Source organism: Mus pahari, chromosome 1 (assembly GCF_900095145.1).
Source record: "Mus pahari chromosome 1, PAHARI_EIJ_v1.1, whole genome shotgun sequence".
Classification (NCBI taxonomy): domain Eukaryota; kingdom Metazoa; phylum Chordata; class Mammalia; order Rodentia; family Muridae; genus Mus; species Mus pahari.
In genome coordinates, this window is record NC_034590.1 from 54,436,489 (window position 1) to 54,458,746 (window position 22,258).

The following is a 22,258-nucleotide window of genomic DNA, read 5'->3' on the forward strand; positions in this document are numbered from 1 at the left end:
AAAAGAAAGAAAGAAAGAAAGAAAGAAAGAAAGAAAGAAAGAAAGAAAGAAAGAAAGAAAGACTATCAGACCTACCAATATGACTTCCAGTCCTGGCAATCTATGACTCTGCATTTGTGCAGCTTTGCAAATCATGTTTGCATATCCAGAGTCAGTGAGCAATTTCATCACCTTATTATAAAGGCCTTACAGATCAGCAGTCTTTGAAGGGATCCAGGCTGAGCTCACTGACCTCAGTCTGATCTCCCAGACTGCCCAACTGGAGACACTAGAAAGGAAGTGTTAAATGATTTACATATTTTCCCAATGTATTAAAGTCATGTAATTTTGAAGCAAGAGGTAGCTTTGTCCCTGCAGAGGCTCTCCAACTCCATCTCAGATAAAAATAAGCAAAGCTGCTTTTAGAAGCTTTGTATACTTTTTTCCCTTCTGACAGCCTTCAAGTGGCAGCATATGATTTGGTCCCGAGACATACAAAGTGTTTTAATTAAAGGTTGTCTAAAAATACAGAGCGTTTCCACAACCACATCTGCCATTAACTCTTCTGACATTCGGGCAGCAGTAAGTCCCAGAAAAAGGCTTTACGTATTCAAAGGAATCCGAGTGTGCCTGCGCACTGCTGTCTATTTGCACCGACAAAAACAGAATGGCGTGTTTACAGTTGGTGGCCACAGTAATTACAGGCGCTGTGGGGCCCGCTGCAATTTGTTGCTACAACTTGAGAAACAAGCTTTGAGATGCTGTGGCATTTTTGCTGAATGGCTTACTTGGGTGTTCTAGAAGAAGCAATAGCAGCTGTGTCGTTGGACAAGTTTGAGAAGCCTGCTTTTCAGCCCAGGTGATAGCCAGCTCTTCCTATGACCTCTGACATTCCGATGAGCACCTATGGGCCTGAGTTAGTTTACATGTGTAGTTGCTGTTGAACAAAGAAAATGTACCATGTCAGTGGAGGCTCCTACTTCCATGGAGACCTGCTGGGCCCTTTTGTGTTTCCTTTATCATGACTGGTCAGCACATTCTGATGGTCAAGGACTTCTGTTCCAAGGATAATGGAAAATAGGGTTAAGCAGTATATATGTTGTAGAAAGAAAGTCTGAGTTCAAATGCTGAGAGATATGCAGTTAACTACCTACTGTCTCTATTCCATTTCCACATCAATACAACTCGGTTAACCACAGTAACTACCTTATTTGAATGAGAATGTTCCTTATAACTTAATGTATTTGAACAGTGAATCCCAAGTTGGTGGCACAAATTTGTGAAAATTATGGAAATTATAGGAGGTGGAACTTTGAGGAAGGAGTATCTAGGTCTTTGAAGCCATGAGCATGTGTGTCCTTAGTGACGAAGGGGGACTATCAGGAGAACCTGAAACACAGCACCAAAGAAATAATTTGAGAAATGCACACTAGCAGATCTGAAAAGCTACTTTTTTTTAAACTTACGAATTTTGTTTTTAAAAGTTGGTCTTCAAATTCAATTTCCCTCTTCCACCACGTTCTCCTGGGTTCTCAACAGGAGTAGAACTCATTTCACTCACTCATTTGGGGAGGGTGATGAGGAAAGTTCTGCTGTTTTCACAAAGGATGCTGAGGAGACCATGTAAGACTGCGATGCTATTGATCTTTAAGGAAAAGAGAACTGAGTGGGGTCCACTATGACCATCAGTGGAACCTTCAAGAAAGTGGGATGGGTCTGTAGACATTATAAGCACATTGTGTGTGTGTGTGTGTGTGTGTGTGTGTCCTCACTAATGTTAAGTGTTGGCACTGGAGTTTGAGACCTTGCTATGGGACGAGTTTCCTCATGATAATCTAGAAATGAAGAGCCCCAATCATACAAACAGCTCAGATGCCTGGCCCTCTGGATGGTGGTACCAGGACTTCAGTGATTGCAATGCACCATCAGATCTGCCTTTGATGAGGGCAGTGGAAAGGCATGAAAGGAGAGCCAGCTCAGTGATAAGGCACAACTGTGACCCTCAAAACCATTCAGCCTTAGAGCTGGCACCTGATAGTTGGAGGAGCCTGGAAGCAAGCAATGGGGATAATTACCCAGGCATGAGTGATCCACCTATTCCTTATGAATATATAACCACAGTCAACCTTACACACACATGACCAAACAAAGCACTGGGCAAATTATAAACCATAGTCGCCTTTATATTCTATAAATATAGAATGAGCATTCTATTGGTTCATTCAAATTCTGGCAGAGTCAAGCAAGGCTCGATAGGAGCCATGTTGACTTGGAGGACACTGGAAATGTTTGTTATTGCATCAGACAAAAGCAATGAACTTGGCGGCAGTGGAGGGAACAGGAGAGAGTGGGTTGTTGATAATTTGCCTGTAGTTTATAATGCATTGAGGGAGTGAAGGGTGGTAAAGTCACTTCCCTGTTTGGGGGCTCAGATCAAGTGTGAGAACGGCAGCAGAACAGGAAAGGGTCTGATGTGGAAAAAAGTTTTTCGAAGTGGTAAGGAGTGTGGGCGTAGCTTTAGGAACATCTGGTAAGTATTAAAGGCCTTTGTCCAGGAAAGTGATGCCTTCCACTAGCTAGCGTTTCACTACTGTGACAAAGTGTCTGATAAAAACAACTCAAGGGAGGCGAGTTCGTTCTGTCTCTCAACCAGAGGGAACACAGTCCATCCTGGTCAGGCAGGGGAGGCACTGGCTCTGCCGTGCTCAGAGTCATGGAGGTAGGTGCTGGTGACTCTCATTTCAGTCTGGAACCTCAGCCTACGGGATGGGAGTACTACCCACACTCAGGGTGAGCCTTCTCAACATTTCCAGAGATTCTCACAGGTACTCCGAGAACTGTATTCTAGGTAATTACAGATCCAGTGAACAACCATGATTAATCATCACTCCTATAAAGCTGTAAGTCACTGACAGTGAGCACTACCATGTAGGACATAAAAGAGAACCCGCTGGCCTGTGGTGAAACTGACAGAGGGGACTATCCACTGTGACAACTCAGTAACTGTAGAAGTTAAGAAGGTGCTCAAATCATGGGCCTTAAAGACTGAGCCAGTAGTGTGTGTCCTGAATATCAGTAAGGCAAACAGGAGCCTAAGCAGACTGTGGGATGGCAGAGGTCAGATCTGGAGGCACTGCTTTTGAGCCACAGGCAAAGCATTGGGGTGCAGATGCTTAGACTGTGGGAATGTCCGGAGCATGAGGTGGAAAGCTAGGGAACGTGCGGACAGAGTCATGGCATGAGAGTCACAGACTGAGCCGAGGGACTAGTGGTACCACAGAGCTGCTGGTGTGAGAGAGTAAACATCAATGGTGTATCAGGCTCTTGAGATGGTTTTAGTGTTCAAGCCAGCTTTGAGAAGTAGACCTCACAATCACGTTTTGTAGTCAAGCAAACCGGCTTGGGGACCCTAACAGCACAGGCAGCAAGCAAAAGGGATGAGACTGAAATTCAGGTAGAACAATATACCCCAAATCCTACTTCCTATCCCCCAAATTCTATAAACTAGACAGAGATTGTAAACCCCAAACCAACCAACCAACACAAACCAGAAGCCAGGGAGGAAGAAGACCCTCAGCATAAAGGAGACGCTGTTGTTCTTACTTTTACATTTTGAAGTCACTCATTCATGAGTCAAGGCACAGTCACCTGGGAAATGATGATGACGTTACAAAGACCACAAGATCTAAAATTTGTTTAGAGCCTCATGTTTCTGAGCTCTAACTGTAACCACTTGCCAATCACTCTAAACTACCAGAACTCTTGACCTGTGGAAAATGGTGATCCCGACCACATCTTGTAGGATTCTGTGTGGGACAAATAGCTTCTGTGATGAACTGTATGACCTGGCAGCTGTCATACGAACTTAATAACGTTGATGCTTTCTCTTATTTTTCTTTAATTTCTCAAGCATCAAATGTTCGGAAAGCTGAAGTATTTCTTCCTAGTTACATGAACTTCATTTTCCAGGCTCCAGAGAAGTCAAGAGTAGATGAATGGAGTCAATTACGATAGAAACGTATTTTTGTGATTGATGTGGAAACAGTAGAACAGTGGCCCCCCAAAGGTGCCCATGTTCCAATCCTCAGATTCTGTGAGTTTTTCAGGTTGAACAGCGAAGGGTAACAAGCTAAGGTTACAGATGAAAGGAAGGTTGCTATTAGCTGATGTTCAGATAGGAAGACAGCTGAGTTCTCCGAGTCCATAATATCACACAGGCATGTCGAACTGGGCAAAGAAATCAGAAGAGAGATTAGTGAGATGGCAGATGAAGATGGCCGAACACTGGAAGATCAAGGAATGTTCTGGAACCTAGAGAGAGACAACGAAATGGCTCCCCCTTCCCTGATCTGTGGGCTCCTGAACAATCTCATCTTTGCTAACAGGACTATCTTGGCCCAGTGAGACCCATTCCAGACTTCAGATCCAGAGATCTGGATGAACAGTTGGGTTGTTTAAGCCATTGAGGGCTGTGATGAACTATTATAGGAGAAATAGGAAATCACATATAATTATCCTCAAATAATGTGGTTCAGCTTACTTGTAATAAAAGCAATCTGCGGTCCAGAGATGAGGAGGTACACAGGATAGACACGTGGGAAAGAATAGCTACATTCTGGAGAAGGACCTAAGCTACTGCTTCGCCTCTGCTGCCCAGGGCCTACTGGGCCTGTCAGATGAGCCCAACTAGGCCAGAAAGGCATTGTTCTGATGATGCTCCTGGGCCTCCTTAACAAAGAACTCATGAGCAAACCCACTCTTTGGAGTAACACCCCTCACTTCATTAAATGTTAAGCCCAGTATAATTATCCTCAATAAGTTTCATTTGCTGCACTGATGGGTCTGGTACTAACAGCTAAGAATGTCGTCAGGGAACCAAGGGCAAGTCTAACCAGGTGTGGCTGAAGGAAATGGCTCTCCCCAGGGCCCATTTTTGGTTCTTCATTTGGAAGGAGCCAAGCGTGAACAGCTCCGACTCTTTGAGATCTTACCTATTCCCATATGCTGAAGAGCTTTGTTTCAGATGGTTCCTTGTCTCTGAGCTTTAGAACCAGTTCCCAGTTGTTTTTAACTGCATAGACTCAAATCCCTTGCCTTTGCTGAATCTTCACTGGCTATATTTTTTATACTTGTATCTGTGTTGTTCTGAAAGGGTTCCCTTTAGATCTGAGTGGATCTGAAGCCCGAAGGCTTTGAGGATGCTTTTTGAAAGGGTAACACTTTAAAGATGCTTTTCTTTCTCTCCTTCAGTGCCTTGCCAAATCCTCAAGCTGACTGTGCCGTTTATGTTTGAATTGGCTGACACCCACAGTGTTGTCTCCCCTGCTCGGACCTGGTCTTCTGCTTCAGTTTTCAGCATCCTGAACTTAGAACACACACAAAAACATGTCCATGGCTTGGCTTGGCTTTTGGAGAGTCGTACCACTTTGTACAAAGTTCCATGAATTGTCTACCATGGCTTAACCAACCCAGGCTTCTGCTGTGTTACCAGCAGCATCTACCGTGTGTGCCCTGTGAAAGGACTTGTTTATGGGGCTGTGGAGGTAGCTCTGTTGCTAAAGTGCTTGGCGAACAAGCATGAGCTCCTGAGCTTGATCCTGGACACCCAGATGAAAGGTTGAGTATGGTGTTGCATGTGTATAATATCAGTGTTTGGAAAGCAGAGACAAAGCAAAGCCTAGTCAATCCAGCCAGCACCAGGTCTCATTAAAAAAACAGGTCTCAAAAACAAGGAGGATGGTTCCTGAAGAGTAATCTAATGTTGACCTCTGGATCCCATGCACACACATACATGTGCATGGTATACACATATGTACCCCCATATATATGTATACACACACACACACACACACACACACACACACACACACACACACCTGTGGAGTCCATTATATGACGGTCAACTACTTCTGAACATGAGGCCTGTCCTAGAGTGGTTTCTATGCCCAGTGTCACTCTGTTGGAGAAAACTAATTTTCACTTTCCCAGCTGATATCATTGACAGTTCAGTTGCTAACCTTTACCCTAGTGGCTAGATTTTGCTTCATTCACTCATTTATTCAAAACAAAAAACGATCACATCAGAGTTGGGCAAGACAAAGTATCAGAAGGAAAAGAGCCTAAAAGAAGGCACAAGAAACAGACCCAGGGATGCCAGAGAAACTGGACGCCTTTATCTATCTATCTATCTATCTATCTATCTATCTATCTATCTATCTATCTATCTATCATCTATTTATTTATTTAAAGATGGGGTTTATTTGTGTATCCTTGGCTGTCCTGGACTCCACTCTGTAGAGCAGGCTAGCTGTGAACTCACAGAGATCCCTCTGCCTCTGCTTCCTGATTTCTGGGATTAAAGGTGTGAACCAGCACCATCCAGCTAGGAAGCTATAGTATCAACAGAGAGGACCCGGTGCTGACCTATGCAGGCACCGTGCCTGCTGCTTCAGTCTCTGTCAGCTCACAGGAGCTTTGCTCGTGCTATTTAGAGCCCCTTCTTTACTGGGTAACTCTACGCCCTCTGCCCCTTGCCCTCTTTCTACCTTTTCTGCGGTGTTCTCTGAGCTCCGAGGGAGGGATTTGGTAGAAACAGCTTTTATGGCCACAGCTGTTCTGCAGCTGGCTGGACACCTCTGTATTCCTTCTGTTCACTTCCTAACAGGGACAGGTATTGAACTTGCATCAGGGTGAGGCATAGGTCTAGACTTTCTGGAGGTGTGCTGTGACTTTCTGGAGTGTGCTGTGGTGCCTGCTGCTGGTGGAGCTCCCTGCCACAGTACTGTTTTGACTGTAATCAAACCCTGGTGTGCCTCAAAGTTTGCACTGTCACTGGATTCCAAGGACTTTCTCCAAGGATGCTATGATGTGTTCCTGCCATAAAAAGACAGGAGGAAAAGAAAATAAGCAATTTAATCAGATGCCAGGAGAATGAGTCTTTATTATATATGAGTTTAATAAAAGACATTATTGGAATTTGAATTTTAAGCATTAATCACCAACACCCCCCAGTCTCCCTCCTTTACCCTTTCTTCAGTGCACAAGCAGCATGGGTTATAAGTTTTAGATGGTTTTGTTTTGTCTACTTTATAAAATGCTCTTGACCATTTATACATGTAGATAGTGCATCGTGTATTATCATCCTTACAGTCTCCCTTCCCATTCTTATGGAATCCCTTCTTCTTCCTAACAAATCTCCTTCCCACCTTCTGTTGAGAGCACAGCCCTAAGTGAGACATCTGCATTGCCTCCTCCAACCCCAATGCTCAGGAACCCCGCAGAAGTGAGGGTGGAGAGGAAGGACTCTAAGAGCCACAGCATGGGGAGGAGAGTTGAGAAACCCTCTTCTGGATATGACGTGGCTGCCGAACTTAAGAACTCACAGCAGTGGTGGTTACAAGTCTTGCACCAGTTGGGACTTGTCAGGATTTCTTCAAGTCCTGGCGAAGGCCTCCAGATGCTCTGTCCATTCTGGAGGAACCACTGGCAGTTAATGGTTGCTGGGTTAAGGGGAGCCACTTTCTTCAGTAGTGTAGCCACTGGTATATTGCCTATGAGCCACTTAAGAACTCTACCCCCATGCTCACACAAGCAGCCCCAATTAAACTCAGTGAGCCACCAAACAATGACAGACAACTGTGAACTTCGTACTCCAAAGATGTAAAGGATCTCTCTAATTGTTTCATTTTGGTCCCTAGCCTTCTTCTGCCTGTGTGCACAGGTACTTTTAAAGAAGGCTCCCTTTGATCTGAGAGAAGGAGAAGGCACTTAAGATCCCTTGGGGGAAGGGTGGGTGTCCAGGCTATTTTACTCCCCCTCCAAGGTGGATTTCCTCATAGATTTTTCTCTCTCCCCTCTGAGTCAAGAATCAATGCAATGGTAGCTCTGATGTGCAGTCTGGGAGTCCAGTGGCTTCTAGCTCCTTCTTTTTTGAGGGCGACAATGTGACATCAAAGGCTATGTCAGATTCTTAACTTTGGAGTAACCTTTGGCTTTTGGTTTTGTTCCTTGGTTCTGGGCCCACTAGGAAGCCACTGTTTAGTACTCTGCAAGGGAAAATAGCTAGCAAGGCATGCATGCTCTGGGGTCCTCTCAGCTTTGGCTTGTTACTTTTTTGGGTTAAGAGTGCCCTAAGGGTAAGTGAACACATGGGGCGGTGGGTGGCATCAGTTGGAAGGGAGGGGAGTGACTATGCAAATCGATGTGTGGCTATTCAATCTCTGGAAGATAAGGAAGCCCTTTTCCCAATACCTGTGAATTTGACCTCATTTGGAAATAGTCTTTGCAGATGATGAAACTAAAATGAAGTCATTTGGGTGGGCCCTGACACCATTTGATTGGCATCCTTAAAAGTGTGGGGGAAGGATATTAAATGGAGCATGACATGCACAGAGAAAAGATATTGTGAATTCAGAGAGAACGCTGTCTCAAAGCCAGGACTGTCTGAATCTGTGAGAACACGGGAGAGTGCAGGGAGCAGACTTGCTCACAGCCACCCAGAAAGAACCATTTCTGCAGACATCTAACTTCCAGACTTCTAGTCTCTAGAACCGAGAGGTGGTTCATTCCCCTAATCTAAGGCATCTTGCTACAGCCATCCTAGGAAATTAGCTCCAAGGCTAAAAGTAAAGTGGAGGGATGAGTTAGAGCTCCCCCCCCCCAATGCCACCAGATGATCAGAGAAGATTCTTAGAAAGGAAGAGGCATAGCCAGGAGCAGAGAGGGGGCAGCCACATCCGAGTCACAGTGAAGCGTAAAGGCCAGGATGACAACATGCATGTGACAGAGGTGGAGGTGGTGAGGCAGGTACGTGGTACGTGAAAAGAGAACTCCCTCCCTTATGCTGGATGTGATAGGAAACAACTCAAGAGGTTCAGTCTATGAACATGGAAGCATGGTCCAAATTACGTGATAATTAGTGGAACACACTGAAGGAGTGCTGAGATTGGCTTGGAAAAGGCATGGATGATGACGAATGTCAAATACTGTGACCGGGAACGATGTCTGCCACAGACCAAGTGGGAAGTGACTAGGCAGTTGTATGGAGGGAACAGTACACCTTGCTATCAACAGGACCTAGACATACTCAGTTTGGGACCTGAGAGTGATTCCCAGATTTCTAACGTGCGATCCCAAGGGAGGAACAAAGCATGTGAGTGTGAGTGCGTGTGCGTGTGTGTGAAGGTGTATCAGGGGAATGGGGTAGGCCCTGACTTCATGTGGATGAACTCATTCCCCTCCCCATCCACTTCCCTGTCTCCTTCACCTTAGGGTTGCTTTCTGGAAAGTGAAAATTTCTGGAAAGTGTCTAACACTACTGTTAGAGGCGTAGAATGGAAAGGAAAGCTGTGTTCCAGGTGATGGTGATGTTCGGAGCTGGGAGGATGTGCTAGGCCACTCAGTGAACGTGTGTAGAGCATAAAGAGAAGACAGCAGAGGGTAGGATTTGGAATAATAGTCTTTAAATGCTGCCTATGGAGAAGAGCTAGCAAAGGACCCTGGGCTGGGGTGGGGGGTGGGGTGGGACAGGGAGAAATGCAGGTATGTATAATTTGTATTTCTCATCTAATGATAAAATTTAAACGGCCATAGGTTTACATTGCAAAAGACTCAAAAAGCATAAAACTGTGCGATTGTGTGTGTGTGTGTTTGCGCGCGCGCGCGGGTGCGCGAGAGTGAAAGGAAGAGGGAGCGGGAGAGAGGGAGAACAGAACAAATATAACAGAAAATTCACTTGGCAGAAGACCTCCAAGTTGGCCAGCTTCAACACTGTGAGGTTATTGGTGCTTGGAAGTGGGAAGGTTTAGAAGGAAGTGTTAGGACAGAAGCCAGGGTGTGGAGAGGCAGTGAGGAGAAGATGGAGCATCTTGCATGGGCTACGGTTTTAATAAACGTGGTAGAGTGAAAGCAAGAAAACACCACTAGAAGGTCAAAGTAAGGTCAGCGCCTCAGAGAAACAGACTCAGAGCCCTAGGGAAAGGGGCGGTTGGCACTCTCTGCTTTGTCTTTCCCAGTTGTGTGGATGAAACCAATTCTGGAGTGGAGGATGCTGATGGGTTCCTGTGACCCCAGCACTCAGGAGGCAGAGGTAGGAGGATCTTGAGTTCAAGGACAGACTGGAATACACAAGGTCTATTCTCAAAAACTCCAAAATTATAAAGCAAAACTCTGATTTCCCCTTCCCATCTGCTGTTGTTACCAGAATCGTTGCTGTTGTTGTTTTACAGAAGTAAAATGGCCTCTGGTCACCGTTTAGGCAGATTCCCTTCTGATTTAGAACGCCCAACTTTGGATACCTTATCTTGAGTGGCTGTTCATGTCTGTACTTTCTGTGCAAAGAAAGAATCCAAGTGGCAGGGCAAGATTGCTGGTAACAATGGGAGAATAGAGTCCCATTTTGATCTGCAGACATTTTCTAGATAATTACAGGGCTACACTGTAGCTGTCGGGATCTTGGCTGGGAGGAGAGCAGTGTTGTTTGATAAATCCTCTACTTCTGATGTTGCTATTGCCTGCGCAGAACCCATCTGGTTCTCTCCTGGATTATAGGGTCTCACAGAATGAAGGGTGACCTTGCAAAACAGCATTCAAACTTAAGGCTTGACTCCCCCCCCCCCCATTTGTCTTCCAACACATGACTTAAATAGCCAGCAATTAGTTCCTGAATCTGACAGTATTAACCCTTGGGGGCAGAGAGCTGTGTTGTCTTACCTTCACCCTTTCCCTCCTGCATTATGGAGCTCAGTGGAAGAGGAAGTTGGTCACTGAATACCCTAAAAAGTGTTAAATGTTCAGTAAGTGCCCTTGCACTCAAATGGCTTGCAGTGGAGGTTTCTTGCTTTGTTTTGTGTAGATGAAGATATGGTCTGTCTTAGTCAGGGTTTCTATTCCTACACAAACATCATGACCAAGAAGCAAGTTGGGGAGGAAAGGGTTTATTCGGTTTACACTTCCATACTGCTGTTCATCACCAAAGGAAGTCAGGAATGGTCAAAAAAGAGGAGTTTTCAAGCAGGTCAGAAAACAGGAGCTGATGCAGAAGCCATGGAGAGATGTTCTTTACTGGCTTGCTTCACCTGGCTTGCTTAGCCTGCTCTCTTATAAAATCCAAGACTACCAGTCCAGAGATGGTCCCACCCACAAGGGGCCTCTCTCCCTTGATCACCAATTGAGAAAATGCCTCACGGCTGGATCTCATGGGGGCATTTCCCCAACTAAAACTCCTTTCTCTGTGATAACTCCAGCTGTGTCAAGTTGACACAAAACTAGCCAGTACATGGTCTTTCAGATAAATGAAGGGCTTATAAAGAAGGGAGGTGGGGGGTGGGCTGGAGAGATGGCTTAGAGGTTGAGAGCACTGACTGTTCTTCCAGAGGTCCTAACTTCAAATCCCAGAAACCACATGGTGGCTCACGGCTATCTATAATGAGGGCTCATGCCTTCTTCTGGAATGCAGGCATATATGCAAGCAGAACATTGTGTACATAATAAATAAATCTTAAATGATAATGATGATGATGATGATGATAATAATAATAATAAATAATTGGGGATCCCAGGCAGGCAATGCCTTCTTGCTTTCATTCCCTCACTCCTTTCTCAGTAGCTTGAAGTCAAGATCTGTGCAAAATCTAGGGCAAGGCCACTTTGCATTGGAATGCGTTTCTTATTCACAAAGAGCAAATTTCCATGGGAAGTCAGATTTCATTTGAAATAGCCAGAGAAAACCCTGGAAATTATATATTTCAGGAAGAAACTGTGTGGTACTCAAATACATCCTGCAGATATCCAGTCAAAGGAGGGGCCAGGGGTCTACTATGTTCACAGGGCTTCTCATTGTGAAACTTGAACCAGACTTTGAAGGTCAGGCATAAGGATCTAAGTGCCCCCAGCCTTTACCACAGAAGTAGAACCCTACAGACCAATAGCATGTAGTCATAGTTCTGTGAGACGGTGAAGAGGCTGGATGATGAATATGAAAATATCAGGCCATTCAAGTTTGATCATGTCGGTCAAGAGTGGCTGAAACCCAGTGTGAATGGCATCAAGGAGCTGGGGGAGAACAAGAGCAGGGACTGCCCCTCCCCATCCCATTCTGTCCCCCCAACCCCCTCCACACACAATCATCTACCTGACCCCCCAAGCATGCAGATTGGTGGGTAGAAATAAAACCTGAAGCATAGGTGTGATGGTTTATATATGCTTGATCCAGGGAGTGGCACTATTAGAATATGTAGCATTGTTGTGTCACTGTGAGCGTGGGCTTAAGACTCTTACCCTAGCCACCTGGAAGTCAGTCTTCCACTAGCAGTCTTCAAATGAAGATTTAGAACTCTCAGCTCTGCCTGCATCATGCCTGCCTAGCTGCTGCCCTGCTCCCACCTTGATGATGTTGGACTGAACCTTTGAACCTGTAAGCCAGCCCCAATTAAATGTCCTTTATAAGACTTGCATTGGTCATGGTGTCTGTTTCCAGCAGTAAAACCCTAAGTCAGAAGTTGGTAACAGGGACTGGGGTATTGCTGTGATAGTCTTGACCATGCTTTTGTTTGGAAGAATGTCAATTTTGGGAGTTTGGATTTGGAAAGCAGTGGAATGTTTTAAATGAGGCTTAATGGGCTATCCTAATAGGAATATGGAAGACTTTGTTACTGAGAGTAATTTGAATTGTGCAGACCTGGTCCAAGAGGTTTCAATGGACAATTTCTATATGTGGCCTGGAGACTGTTTTTCTGATATTTCGGTGAAGAATGTGACTACTTTATGCCCTTGTCTGAATAATCTGTCTGAGGCTAAGGTGAAGAGAAATTCATGGTGATCAAGAAGAGATCAGAATCATTGAGTTGAAATTTTCTGGGAAGTGTTTGCTGAGAGCACGAAGAAGCTGTGTTCCAGAGATAGCCAACATTGTACCTCATGCTGCAGCTGTACTTGGCAATGTGTAAGAGTCATCTCGGTGGTACTGGTTTTGAAGGCATGAAGGGATCATGAAGAGCAACTGAGGCTTGGCGCTGTGAGAGGACATGGAAGGCCACTGGTGAAGGCACATCTTCAATTGCAGTTGATGGCCCAGGATTGAAGAGGTCATGCAAAGAATTTNAGGCTTGGCACCATGAAGAGAGCCTATGAAAGGCTATTGGTGAAGACTAGTTGCAGTGGAAGACCCCAGTATATTAAAGATGCCAATACCATGGGATGACCACCAAGAACAGTAGTGGCAGTGGAGTGGATCAACCTGAGCTTAGAGTGCTACAGAGGGTAGTGCTGCAGAAGTGAAGCCAGCCCTTTGGAGGAGTCCAGAAGATCATGTGTGGATCCCAGACATTGAAACAAGAAGCTGTAACATTGAAGTTGCCTTGGAGACCCCCAGGTATTCGAGATGCCAGAGCCATGGGGTATCTGATGTGAAAAGCTGCTAACAGGGAGTGGAACCAGCCCAGGAGATTGAAGTTTGGTGCAGTCAACAAAGATGAAAAAGGAGTTGGGGATCTGAAGACCACTTTGACATCAGACATGGAGATGCAGAGTTTGGACTTTGTCTTGTCTTGCTTTGGGGATTTATAATTAAGTGATTGGATAAATCTCAGTAGAGACCTTGAACTTTGGACTTTTAACATTGTTGAGACTGCTATAGACTATGGGTACTTTGGAAGTTGGACTAATTAAATTTTTGCATTATGCTATGTTTAGGTATGCCCCTCATAAACTCATGTGTTTGAATAAGCCTATGGGGGCTAGAGAGTGGAATGTGATGTTTTGTATGTGCTTGTCCTAGGAAGTGGCACTATTAGGTGTGGCATTGTTGAAGTAAGTGTGTCACTGTGGATGTGGGCTTAAGACACATCACCCTAGACACCAGGATCTCAGGGTCTCAGAGGCAGCTTGACTTCCAGGAACTCTGACACACCCAGGATCTCAGGATCACAGGATCCCAGAATCACAGGATCCCAGAGACATCTGGACTCTGAGAAGTTCTAACTCAACCAGGATTACAGGAAGGACAGGTTCCAATCAGATATATCGAGGGCAAGGAGCACTAGAGATAATCAAATGGTGGGAGGCAAGTGTAAGAACAGAAACAACAGAAACCAAGGTTACTTGGCATCATCAGAACCCAATTCTCCCACCATAGCAAATCCTGGATATACACCAGAAAAGCAAGATTCAGATCTAAAGTCACTTCTCATGACAATGATGGAGGACTTTAAGAAGGACATAAATAACTCCCTTAAAGAAATACAGGAGAACACAGGTAAACAGCTAGAAGCCCTTAAAGAGGAAACGCAAAAATCCCTTAAAGAATTACAGGAAAACACAATCAAACAGGTGAAGGAAATGAACAAAACTATCCAAGTTTTAAAAAAATGGAAATAGAAACAATAAAGAAATCACAAAGGGACACAACCCTGGAGTTAGAAAACTTTGAAAAGAGATCAGGAGTCATAGATGCAAGCATTACCAACAGAATACAAAAGATAGAAGAGAGAATCTCAAGAGCAGAAGATACCATAGAAAACATTGAAACAACAGTTAAAGAAAATGCAAAAGGCAAAAGGCTCCTAACCCAAAACATTTGTGAAATCCAGGACACAATGAGAAGATCAAACTTAAGGATAATAGGTATAGAAGAGAGTGACAATTCCTAATTTAAAGGCCCAGTAAATATCTTCAACAAAATTATAGAAGAAAACTTCCCTAACCTAAAGAAAGAGATGCCCATGAACATACAAGAAGTCTACAGAACTCCAAATAGACTGGACCAGAAAAGAAATTCCTCCCATCACATAATAATAATTACACCAAATACATTAAATAAAAAATTATTAAAAGCAGTAAGGAAAAAAGGTCAAATAACATATAAAACAGACATATCAGAATTACACCAAACTTCTCACCAGACACTATGAAAGCCAGAAGATCCTAGGCAGATGTCATACAGACCCTAAGAGAACATAAGTGTCACCCAGACTACTATACCCAGCAAAATCTCAATTACCATAGACAAAGAAAAAAAGATATTCCACTACAAAACCAAATTTACACAATATCTTTCCGCAAATCTAGCCCTACAAAGGATAATAGATGGAAACCACCAACACAAGGAGGGAAACTACATCCTAGAAAAAGCAAGAAAGTCATCTTTGAACAAATCCAAAGGAAGATAGGTACACCAACACAATGCCACCTCTAACAACAAAAATAACAGGGAACAGCAATCACTTTTCCTTAATATCTCTTAGCATCAGTGGACTCAATCCCCCCCCAAAAAGACATAGACTAACAGAATGGATACATAAATAGGACCCAGTATTTTGCTGCATACAGGAAACCCACCTCAGGGACAAATACAGACACTGCCTCAGAGTAAAAGTTTGGAATATAATTTTCCAAGCAAATGGTCCCAAGAAACAAGCTGGAGTAGCCATTGTAATATCAAATAAAATTGACTTTCAACCAAAGTTATCAAAAAGGATAAAAAAAGACACTTCATACTTGTCAAAGGAAAAATTTACCAAGATGAACTCTCAATTCTGAACATTGATGCTCCAAATGCAAGGACACTTACATTCATGAAAGAAACTTTACACAATAGTAGTGGGATACTTTAACACCCCACTCTCAGCAATGGACAGATCCTGGAAACAGAAACTAAAGAGACACAGTGAAACTCACAGAAATTATGAACCAAATGGATCTAACAGATATTTATAGAACATTTCATCCGAAAGCAAAAGAATATATTTTCTTGTTAGCTCCTTATGGTACCTTCTCTAAAATTGACCATGTAAGTGGCCACAAAGCAGGCCTCAACAGAACTGATTATTTCAATGTTCTTGAAATAATCCCATGGACTCTATAAGATCACCATGGACTAAGGCTGGTCTTAAATTCCAACAAAAACAACAGAAAACCCACATACACATGGAAACTGAACAATGCTCTACTCAATGATAACTTGGTCAAGGAAGAAATAAAGAGAGAAATTAAAGACTTTTTAGAATTTAATGAAAATGAAGACACATCATTCCAAAACTTATGGGATACAATGAAAGTAGTGGTAGGAGAAAAACTCATAGCTCTAAGTGCCTCCAAAAGAAACTGGAGAGAACTTACACTAACAGCTTGACAGCACACTTGAAAGTTCTAGAACAAAAGAAACAAATACTCCTAAGAGGAGTAGATGGCAGGAAATAATCAAACTCAGGGCTGAAATCAACCAAATAGAAACAAAAAGATTAAACAAAACCAGGAGTTGGTTCTTTGAGAAAATCAACAAGATAGATAAACCCTAATCCAGACTAACCAGAGGGCACAGAGACAGTACCCAAATTAATAAAATCAGAAATGAAAAGGGAGATATAACAATGGAAACCGTGGAAATTCAAAAAAATCATCAGATCCTATTACAAAAGTTTATACTCAACTAAATTGGAAAATCTGGATGAAATGGACAATTTTCTAGACACATACAAGGTGCTAAAGTTAAAAACAAGATCAGGTAAAACATCTAAACAGTTCCATAACCCCCAAAGAAATAGAAGCCGTCATTAATAGTATCCCAACCAAAAATAGCCCAGGACCAGATGGGTTTAGTGGAGAATTCTATCAGACCTTTAAAGAAGACTTAATACCAATACTCTTCAAACTATTCCACAAAATAGAAACAGAAGGTATACTACCCAATTCATTCTATGAAGTTACAATTATGCTTATACCTAAACCACACAAAGACCAAACGAAGAAAGAGAACTTCAGATCAATCTCCCTTATGAACATTGATGTAAGATCAAGAATTGACAAATGGAACCTCATAAAATTGCAAAGCTTCTGTAGGGCAAAAGATACTGTCAATAAGACAAAAAGGCCACCAACAGATTGGGAAAGAATTTTTACCAATCATAAATCTGATAGGGGACTAATATCCAATATATACAAAGAGCTCAAGAAGCTTAACTCCAGAAATTCAAATAACCCTATTAAAAATGGGGTACAGAGCTAAACAAAGAATTCTCAACTGAGGACTATTGAATGGCCGAGAAGCACCTAAAGAAATATTCAACATCCTTAGTCATCAGGGAAATGCAAATCAAAACAACCCTGAGATTCCAACTCACACCAGTCAAAATGACTAAGATCAAAAACTCAGATGACAGCAGATGTGGAGAAAGAGGAACACTCCTCCATTGCTGGTGGGAATGCGAGCTGGTACAACTCCTCAGGAAATCAGTTTGGTGGTTCCTAAGAAAACTGGGCATAGTATTATCTGAGGACCCAGCTATACCATTCCTGGGCATATACCCAGAAGATACACCAACATGTAATAAGGGTACATGCTCCACTATGTTTATAGCAGCCTTATTTATAATAGTCAGGAGCTAGAAAGAATCCAGATGTCCTTCAACAGATGAATGGACACAGAAAATGTGGTACATTTACACAGTGGAGTACTAATCAGCTTTTAAAAATGATGAATTTATTAAATTCTTAGGCAAATGGATGGTACTAGAAAATATCCTGAGTCAGGTAACCCAATCACAAAAGAAAACACATGGTCTGTACTCACTGATAAGTGGATATTAGCCCAAAAGTTTCAAATAACCAGGATACAATTCACAGACCACATGACGCTCAATAAGAAGGAAGACCCAAGTGTGGGTTCTTTGGTCCCTGCTAGAAGGAGAACAAAATACTCACAGGAGGAAATATGTAGATAAAGTGTAGAGCAGAGACTAAAGGAAAGGCTACCCAGAAACTGTCTCACCAGAGGATTTGTCCCATATACAGTTACCAAACTGGGACACTATTGTGGATGCCAAGAAGTGCATGCTGAAAGGAGCCTGATATGGCTGTTTCTTGAGAAGCCCTACCAGAACCTTACATATACAGAGGCGGATGTTAGCAGCCAACCATTGGACTGAGCATGGATGCCCAATAGAGGAGTTAGAGAAGGGATTTAAGGAGTTGAAGGTGTTTGCAACCCCATAGGAATAACAAAAGTATCAACCAACAGACCCTCCAGAACTCCCAGGGACTAAGCCATCAACAAAGGAGTACACATGGCTTCAGCTGCATATGTAGCAGAGGATGGCCTTGTCATGCATCAATGGAAGAAGAGGTCCTTGGTCCTATGAAGCCCCAGTGTAGGGGAATTGAGGGGAGGGAGGTGGGAGTGCATGGGTGGGTGGGTGGGTGGGTGGAGGAACACCCTCATAGAAGCAGGGGGAGGGAGGGTGAGATAGGGTGTTTCTGGGAGGGAGGGAAACTGGGAAAGGGGATAACATTTGAAATGCAAATAAAGAAAATATCCAATAAATAATAATAAAAATGAATCTCACACTAGCTGCCTGGAAGTAAGTCTTCCACTAGCCGCCTTCAGATGAAGATGTAGAACTCTCAGTTCTGCCTGCATCATGCCTGCCTAGATGCTGCTCTGCTCCTACCTTGATGATGATGGACTGAACCTCTGAACCTGTAAGCCTGCCCCAATTAAATGTTGTCCTTTATAAGACTTTCGTTGGTTATGGTGTTTGTTCACAGAAGCAAAACCCTAACTAAGACAGTAGGCGTCTGAGATTTTCAGGGGATTGAAAGTAAAGAAACCAGAAGGGAAAATTTTAAAAGAAAACATGAAACATTTCTGCATCTGTGTCATGTTCCTTGCCATCCATTTTTTTAGGTTCTGTCTCTACAGCTGCCTCCCCCATCAGGCTCTTCTGACTGGCTGTGGTTTCTCAACTATAAATTATGGTTACTTTTGAACACATCCCATCTCTTTAGCTGGATGATGAGCTCAGAGGAGGCAGAAGATGTGAGCAATTCATAAATCTACTCATTCAATAAATAATTTTGGAGTCCAGTAAATAATTTTTGAGGGCCTATTTCATGTCAGGCATAGGCTGTTTGCTCAGAGTTGAGGGACTTTTGTTGCATGGGATCACAGTAATGGGATTTTCTGAGGTTTATCCTTCATTCAGGGATTCATGCACTTCTGACAAGGCTTCAGAGCTAGGATCCATGGAGGTGGCGTAGCAATGCCAGGAAGCGAGAGATACTTGGAGGAGAAATTCATCGTTGGGGTCAGGGTGAACAGAACAGAAAGATGAAGATGCCCCGAGGAACACCCTGCACAGGAACACACATTAGTCACCTTCCTTGCTACTGAGACCTGATACCCGACATGAAGGAGCTTAAGGGGTTACTTTGGCTTCCCATTTGGAGGATAAAGCCCATCTTCAAAGGGAAGGCATGGAGGAAGGGACCTCCATCATGGCAGGCATGCGCAGTTGGACAGCCTCTCCTCTGGTGATAAAACAGAAAGCAGAAAGCTGACAGGAAGTGCTGCCGGGCTGTAAGACCCCACCCCAAGCTCCGCCCTAATGCCTACTCACTTCCACTATTGAGGTTCTACCTTTCCCACAATCTTCCTCAGACAGAACCAGCAAATGGGGACTAAGTATTCAAACACGCAGGCCTATGTGGGGTGGGGGGTGGGGTGGGAGGTGCATTCATGGTACAACAGCCACCAGGCCATACTTGGAGGAAATAACACTTGGTAACACTTGAATAACTTCAGTGTCCTTCTGTGTGTGAGTCTCTTCATCCTCAGTGTTCGCAGTGGCCCTTTGAATGCTGCGAGCTACACCACCTAGCTAGTGACTATAGTGTGGAGGAGAGTTAGTTGTGTTAGTACATTCGAGGTCATGATTCCCTGGGATGCTCTATTGCTTTTGCAGGCATCCTCCAGTCTCTTTCCCTAAGAGGCCTAGACTGAGTTTATATTTAGTTCACGCACTGATAAATTCCTGTTTAATGACTGAAAAATTCCAGGAGTGCCTCTGCAGAGATTAAACAGGTAAAACTGGACGAAAGGCCATCTCTCCTGGGCATCTCTCATCAGGCAGTTGGTTTTTATCTGCTTGGAGTTAGCTACTGAGACAGAAATGGAAATATCGTAACTTCTGAGTCCCTGAGACTGTCAAAATTGCAAGTGCTGAAACAGGCATCATGAGATTGGAATTTGCTAAAGATGCATGTGCTGTCCATTAGTACACTTGTGTGACAATTTGGAAACACCTTAAGCAACTGAAATGACGTGGAATGATACTTTTTGGGTTTGCATTCATCAACAAGCTGCTGCTCTTCCTTCTCTCCCTGCCCCCAATCCCTCCCCCTCCCCTCTCTTCCTCCCCCACTTCCTCCTCCTTCTCTTTCTGTTTAACTGGAGAGTGTCTGTTCCCCTATTTGAATGGCAGACCAGCCTCACACATTATACATAAAAGTCACCAATCCTATGGATTTCACATTAGCAAGCATCACATAGGGACCCCCTGCTCAACGCATGCATTAACTGGAGTTTTTCTAAAGCCCCATTTATCTGTCAAGTGCACCTGTCACTAGGTGTCCTCCATCTGCTTAATTGAAGATATTTTTCTGAGGTCATCTGTTTTTCCTCAGGTTAAAGGTTCTCCACAAATTTCCCTGTTCAACTCCATCTGTGGAGGTTCTCAGCCTGCCCGCAAAGAAACACTGCAGGCTCTGTTTTAAAGTCTTAGTTGGTTTTCCCCCTGGGGTATATACATTGACTTCTTAAGGTCTTGTAATTCACTTGAAAATTCACATTTACTCACACTAATAAAATTTCCTTCCCGCTCTATATTTCTCTGCATTACATCATCTCATTAAGCGTTAGACTCGCTCAGGCTTGGATTTCCCCCAAAGACTGTGGGAAATTTTTGACTGGCTCCATGAGATGAGCCCTTATTCTGCTGTGCTCTAAAAATAGTCGCACCGCACTGTAAAAACATATTGCAAGCGAGTTAGATTAGTGTCTTTCTTCTGTACTCAGCAGCCAGTAGAGGATGGGGTGGGAAGGGGCCTTGGAGATCATCCGAGCAAACCTTGGGGCACACAGGTGAGAAAGAGAGTCCCTGGTGTGCCAGGGAAGGATTTGCTTGTGGTTCACTTGGAATCCTTCTTGCTCCAGACATAGAACTCACAGCCCTCGATTCCCTCTTAGGAGGATAAAATGTTCAACTTTGATACTTGAGAGAACAGGAGAGTTCTGGTTTCCTACAGACATGAACAAGAATTCCAACTGGTCACTTTGTAGGTAGGTTGTCCCTGTGAGATCTCAGCATCCCATATCCATTCTCCTATCTCTAAAATGGGTACAACAGTTATCGTGTCATCCTAGAGACTTTATAATAAGTAAGCAATACAGTCTGTGCAAAGATACCAGGGCAGCATCTGCTACAAAGAGATGTCTTTCAGAAGACAGCAGGCATCATTCTTAGCATTTTAATATCTAACTGTAAGTATCTGATAGAGATTGGGCATTTTAATTAGTTGTTTGCAACACTCTAGGGGAAATGATCATCTTCTACAAACAAGTATTTGAGATAGAAAGAAGTCCATCCCTTTTGCCTCCCTCTCCTCTCCCATCCTCCACCCCACTCCTTTCTCTGTGTAAGCTTGCCCTGCCGTTTTGAATCCACAGATTTGATATTCAGGTATCTGGTCCTACAGTTAATGGCAGGTTGCCACTAAGTGGTAGTGGGTTTTTAGCCATAGGTCTGTAACAAAATAAGGTAACGAAAAAAGGTAACGCAATAAGAGGTCACCAGGACAAGTTTCCATTCATGATCGTTTAAAAGTAGAGCACATCCTTACCACGTGCCCAGGTTAGCAAACATATTATGATTGACAGGACTCTGATGTCAGATATATTTGGTATTGGAATCCATTTTTTTACTTTAAGGATCAATTTGGATTCAGCTTTGTGTGACCAAACAGAACACTGTAGTAACCATACCCCACATACCTGCTTTGTTTCTTTTGAGACAATATGTGCTCTCTTCTCAAGCTAACACTAGTATAGCACTTTCCATTTTAAATTTGGTTTGCATAGCTTTACTTTGTGTCTGTCTTCTGCCTTATATTGTGGTTTTGAGATTCATCCATATTACCATGCAATCATAATGCACTGGAGTGTAGTATGTTTTAAATGATGTCATGATTTTTTTTATCTAGTTTAATATTGATGAATATTTAACTTAAATAACAGCATTCACAATATTCTTCTCATGTACCTTGGAACATATATGCATGCAGCTCTTTTGAATTATACAGTGATAAGCTGGCATATGTACCATATATACCTTTAGTACATGCTTACAGTTTTTTTTAAAGGTTTATTTATTTATTATGCATAGTGTTCTGCCTGCATGTATGCCTGCAAGCCCGGAGAGGGCGCCAGCCCTCTTTACAGATGGTTGTGAGC

General features: G+C 43.4%; 1 long non-coding RNA gene across 1 annotated transcript in view; it reads right to left on the minus strand.

The window, feature by feature from the left end:
* LOC110336013 overlaps positions 1-19,268 on the minus strand; it is a 25,065-nt gene extending 5,797 nt beyond the window's left edge. Inside the window, exon 1 of the long non-coding RNA XR_002381194.1 lies at positions 19,145-19,268. This is a non-coding gene — a long non-coding RNA (uncharacterized LOC110336013). The remainder of the gene's footprint in view (positions 1-19,144) is intronic.
* Between the last annotated feature and the right edge of the window lie 2,990 nt (positions 19,269-22,258).